General features: G+C 52.1%; 1 protein-coding gene across 1 annotated transcript in view; it reads left to right on the forward strand.

Moving 5' to 3' along the window:
* The window catches only part of LOC102250817 (anoctamin-1), a 77500-nt gene that overhangs the window by 67457 nt on the left and 3853 nt on the right, over window positions 1-6190 (forward strand). The gene's annotated exons all lie outside the window — the stretch shown is intronic.

Genomic DNA, 6190 nt, shown 5'->3' on the forward strand with positions numbered 1-6190 from the left:
CGCGCCGGGAGCTGGCCTCACAGCTGTCCCCTTTCCTCATGGGCAAAGCCCAGCGACAGGACAGCAGGCAGTGAGCGGTCACCCGGAGGCATGTAGGGGCGACAGTGGTTTCAGGAAGTCTAACGGCTCCCAGGGTTCGGTCACAGCTTTAGGATATTTATTGAGGGTTTGTTGTTGTTTTTTTAATCGATTCTACGGTGGATTTGAAGGGTTTTTTTTCCTGTAGCTCAAAGGTGGAAGGAATTTCTTTTACTAGTTAACCAAGTATCATTGAGAGGAATTTAAAATACTGTTACTACCAAAGATTTTTATTAATAAAGTCTTCTATTTTGGTAACACTTCTCTATATTTTTACTCACAGGAATGTTACTGTTGGAGAGTTAGGATTTTAAGAGCTTGTGTACACAGGTCTTGTGGGTGACGGGGGGTCCAAGCCTCGAGCACCCAGAGAAACACGGGAGAGAAGGAGACACACGGCGTTTGTCGCGATCGTGGGGCCGGCTGCCTGCCCTGATCATAGTCTGCAGGCGGCGACGTCCCTATGTGCTAAAATCGCGCCATCGGATGCTTCTGTGTTCTTGTGTACAGGAAGTTGTGTGAAATGAGGGTTTTGTATACGAATATTGTATTAAAAACTAGGTGATTACCAAAATCCTCTCATGGAAACCTTTTTTTTTTTTACGTGAATGTGCACAGATCCGGAAGCCGTGGCTAGACATTCCCCTGAGTAAATGTGTGTGCGTGGCACCGTCCTCACGGAACACCGTCCGGTGACATCTGCCCCGGGAGGCTCCCCGGGCTCCCCGTGTCCCAAGCCCCAGGGCGGAGCTGAGAATTCGGGAGGGACTTGGGGGCATCCGTCGTCTTTGGTGAGACACATGGAGTGCTGTGGGTGTTCCTGGGACTTCCCCTCTGAGTGTGTGCGTGTGCACGTGTGTATGTGTACATGTGTGCAGGGGTGTATGTGTGCATGTGTGCATGTGTGTGTGCCGGGGCTTGTGTGTGCACATATGTGCTTATGTGTTTACTGGCATTTGTGCTTGTGTGTGTGCAAGTGTGTATTTGTGTGTGCCTATGTCTGTGTGCAGGGGCTTGTGTGTGCACGTATGTGCATGTGTTTATATGTGTTTATATGTCCTTGTGTCTGTGTGTGCACACATGTGTGTTGGGATGGGAGTTGTCGCACCTTCCCAGCAGCCTCGTCCATGAACCCCAAATCCTGACCCCTGATCCCACCCAATAGAGTATTTGGGATTTCATGGAGCTAAACCTTCCCGCCAACCTTTCGGGGACCAACCTAGAGTCACCAGTGTTTTCCTGTGGCTGAGGGCACCTGCTTTTAAACCACCACCGAGAACCACCATCATTTGGTGAAAGAAGGGGCATTTGTAATATCAAACTTCAGCGGGCAGCACACCCTGTCAGCTGGACACTCGCCTCAGGAGCCGCTCAGGCTAGCGGGGTCCCGCACACCTCCAGGGCCTTCCCTGCCAGCCGCAAGCCTCGGGCGCCCTCTGGTGGCCATGTGCCTCCGTCCCCAAGAAAACCTCTGCAAACCGCAAGCGCCCAGTGTCCTGGTTACTCGCGGTCAAGAAAGGCCTTCTGAACCTTTGGGACCGCACTCTAGGTCCTAAACGAGGGCAGCACCCAGGGCCAGTGTCGCAGGAACCCCTCCCTCTCCTGGGTCCTCCCTGAAGCCCGAGGGCTCATGGTGGCACCTGCCCCATTTGACAGATGAGGACACAGTGTCAGAGCGGGGCGGTGACTTGCCCAAGATCACAGGCTCCGTAGCACCTAAGCCAAGACCTTATGGAGGCTGGCACTCAGGCCCTACAGACATTCACTCATGCCACACTCACAGAGAGAGCCATGGACCAAGCAGACACCTCCCCTGCTCTCGGGGGATGGCTTCTTGCAGAGGGCGCCAGATGCTGAACCAGAAAATGAACACCAAAACATGATAGCTTCAGAGGAAGAAAGGGGTGCTGATGAACATAAACAGGGGGTACCACGGACAGACTGCGTTAGTCAGGGAGGGCCCTGGGGAGCTAGTAATGAGGAGCCAGAACGTAAAACCCTGGAGAGGAAGGCAGGACAGTTCAGGCAGCGGGAACAGCCAGTGCAAAGGTCCTGAGGCAGCAGTGTGCTGGGCTAACTCTAGGAGCAGCAAGGACAGCGTGGCTAGAGCAAAGGGCAGGGGAGGCCACCAGAACCAACTCACGCAGGGGCTCCCGGCCACGTGAGGACTGTGAGCTTGGTGCTAAGTGCCATGGCAAAGTAAGGGTGGTTTTAACCAGGCAGTGCCAGGATCTGATTCACATCTTAGTCTTTGCAGCTGTTGGGTGGGAAGCCCAAGAGGAGAGAGCTGCACAAGTCCAGGTGAGCGAGGGTAGGCTTGGACAGGGGTGGTAGAAGTAGTGGAGAAAGAGCAACAATGTCAGAAAGACTAGCAATCTCACAGTGGAAGGATTCCCCAGAGATCAGCTGGTCGGTCAGTGCCATTACTTCACAGCGGGCACAAGGAGGCCCAGAGAGGGTCAGAGATCCACTGTGGTCACACAGCAGGCTGCACAGCCATCTCTTACACCCAGGCCCTGTGGCATCTAGGGCCGAACACTTTTGCTTCTGGCCCCTGGATGGTGTGGGAATGGGCAGGAGTCTGTCCCCCGGCGTCTGAGGTGGGGTTTTGGGCAGCCCTCCCCAGAGGGTGGAGGCTGGTGTGAGCTACATCCAGCCCACAACCTCTGTTTGATAGGTTCAGAATTAGTTGATATTTGAGTGAATTTAATATACAAAAACCAGTTAAATCCACATAAAAATCCTGGCTTGCTGTTCTCTTGAAAATTCTCCCCCATTGATGACCCGGCTCCATTTTTCACCGTGTCACCTCTCACGTGTGACTGGGGCTGGTTGCCCTTCTTCAGATGGTGCGAGTCCTCTCCACCCACCACAGTCCACCTCCCACCCTCCCAAACGTGCCTGCCCACAGCCCACAGCCCACAGGGGCAGCTGAGACTATGGCTGCCGGAGCCACTGGCTTTCTAGACGAGTCCAGGGCAGGTCCTTTTCCTGAGATGCAGAACCAGCTGTGGGGGTGCCTGGAACAGAGCTTGCCCAAGGCATGTGCTGGGACACAGCTGTCCTCACCCCAAGGCTGGACTCAGAGCCGGGCACCCACATCCCCACCTCCCACACATTCACCTGCAGGCTCCTAGGGGCCATTTACGTGCTCCCTAAAATGACCCCCAGCACAGGTGTCGGTGTCTCCACGCTTGGGCAGCACTCATTTACCGTCCACGTTCTGTAGGAGCCACTGCCAAGTGGGAAAGTGCTGACCCTGCAAGGAACAGACCCTGCAAGGGGCCCAGGCCGGGTACAAAGAAGGCACCAGAAGTGCCAAGTGAGTGAATGGATGATGGGTGGCTGGGAGGATGGATGGATGGATGGATGGATGGATGGATGGATGGATGGATGGATGGATGGATGGATGGATGGATGGATAGATAGATGGATAAATAAGTAGATGGGTGGATGGGTGGATGAATGGGTACATGGATGGGTGGCTGGGAAGATGGATGGATGGATGGATGGATGGATGGATGGATGGATGGATGGATGGATAAATAAGTAGATGGGTGGATAGATGGGTGAATGGGTACATGGATAGTGGCTGGGAGGATGGATGGATGGATTAGTGGATGGGTGGATAGATGGGTGAATGGGTGCATGGATGGGTGGGTGGCTGGGAGGATGGATGGATGGATGGATGGATGGATGGATGGATGGATGGGTGGATGAATAAGTAGATGGGTGAATGGGTGCACGGGTGGGTGGCTGAGGGGATGAATGAATGGATGGATGGATAAGTGGTTAGGTAGACAGATCAGTGAATGGGTACATGGATGGGTGGTTGGGAGGATGGATGGATGGATGGATGGATGGATGGATGGATGGATGGATGGATGGATGGATGGATGGATGGATGGATGGATGGATGGATGGATGGATGGATGGATGGATGGATGGATGGATGGATGGATGGATAGATAAGTGGTTAGGTAGACAGATCAGTGAATGGGTACATGGATGGCAGGCAAACAGACTGACAACTGAGCTTTTCTGCCTTTGAGCTGCATGGACCTTGGAATCAACTGGCATGTTGGTGTTGGAGGAGTGTTGGTGGAGGAGGTTAGGGGTTACGTGGGAGGTAGGTGATGCCTCTGGCCCACAGATAGGCCCACAGCCTCTGGCAGAGGAGCTGACACCTGGCACACTGACTTGGGCGGCACAGACACCTCAGCCAGGTTTCCTCAGAGGGGCTGGTGTGAGCCCCCGGGCCAGGAGCCTGGGATGCACCCGGGGAAAAGGCAGCTTGTGAAACTGAGGCCTGATTTCCTCAGCTCTGCCGACACTTATTTACTGTGATCCATTCTCCCTCTCCCCTTCCCTTCACCCCACCCCCATGCCCCCTCTCCCCACACATTGACGTGTAACACAGAAAACTGCACGTACCTTAAGTGTCTAGTCAACTGCCACAAAACCCACACCTCTGTAGCCAGGACTCAGAAGCCTCCCTTGGTGCTCCCTTCTGGTCACCCCTCCTCACCCACCTGTAACCAGGGTCCTGAACCCCTGTGCTGACTTCCAGCTGCGTTAACGCTGGTCCCTGGGTTTGTTTATAGGTGGCTGCTGCCCTCTGCTGGCTGCCTGTGGGAGCTGCACTTTGGGAGGAAAAGGGCCTGCAGGCGGGCCAGGGCTGGTTTTCTGTCTGCTGTTGGGGCAAATTACCACAAATTCAGTGGCTTCAAACAACACACTTTTATTAACTTCTAGTTCCGTAGGTGAGACGTCTGACACAAGTCTCACTGGGCTAAAACCAAGGTGTCGGCAGGGCCAGACCCACCCCACAATCTTCAAGCCAGTGTTGGCGGGGGTCCTTCTCACACCGCCATCTCTCTAGTTAGATTGCATCAAAGGATACAATCGACAGAGTTAAATGGCAATTCACCAAATTGGAGGCAATGTTTGCACATCATATATCTGATGTGGCACTCGTATCTGGAACATAGGATTCTCTCTCTTCATTGATGTTTCTATCTCTCTCTCCCTCTCGCTTTCTCTCTGAAATCAATAAAAAATGCATTTTTTTAAAATTAACCATCACAAGCACCATCTATCTGCGGAATGCACCCAAAGTCACATCACTGCCCAGATCTCTGTCCCAAACCCTCTTCCTGTACATCCCACTGTCCAGTCAACATGTCTAATAGGTCCTCCCCAACACCCCCACCTTCCCCAGGTCAGTCAGTGCACAAGCACCCTCAGTTCCTCTTGTTTACCTCCCCCCCAAAATCTGAAGAGGGCCTCACCTCTCTCACCCCCTGCACTGCACTCGGTCCAGGGACTCTCCTCCCTCATCGGGATTAGTGCAGAGTCCCATGGCTTCTACTCAGAACAATTCCTTAAAAATATTACGCAGCACCCGGCTGGTGTGGCTCGGTGGGTTAAAGAATTATCCCTCTATGCCAAGGTAGTGAGTCCGATCCCCGGTCAGGGCACATACAGGAGTCAACCAATAAATACATAAATGAGTAAAACAGCAAATCAACATCTCTCTCCCTCTTTCTCCCTCTCTAAAATCAATAAATTAAAAAGTTTTTAAATATATTTCTCAGTTCATAGCAGCATTATTCATAATAGCCAAAAGGTGGAAACAACTGGAATGTCCATCAGCTGATGACTGGTGAACAAATGTGGTCCATCCATACATGGAAGACTTCTGCCCCATAAAAAGGAACCCACATTGACACCTGCTACGTCGTGGATGAACCTGGAAGACGTTCTGCTCAATGAAAAGGAAGCAGGCTCCACAGGTCACGTGGTGTATGGTTCCAGTTGTATGAAATGCCCAGAATAGTCAAATCCAGAGACAGAAAGTAAATTAGCAGGTGCCAGGGGCTGGGGGAGGAGGAGGGAAGGAAGGGACCGCTAATGGGTGATGAAAGGACCTATTTGGGGTGATGAAAATGTTCTAAAATTAGCTAATGGAAAGGGTCGGACAACCTTATGAATAGACTAAAAACCAGTGAATTGTACACCTTAAAAGGGTAAGTGATATGGTACGTGAGTTATCGCACATCATATATATATATATATTATCACACATCATATATATATACATATATATATA

The sequence above is a fragment of the Myotis brandtii genome, unplaced genomic scaffold (genome assembly GCF_000412655.1).
Source record: "Myotis brandtii unplaced genomic scaffold, ASM41265v1 scaffold187, whole genome shotgun sequence".
Classification (NCBI taxonomy): Eukaryota; Metazoa; Chordata; class Mammalia; order Chiroptera; family Vespertilionidae; genus Myotis; species Myotis brandtii.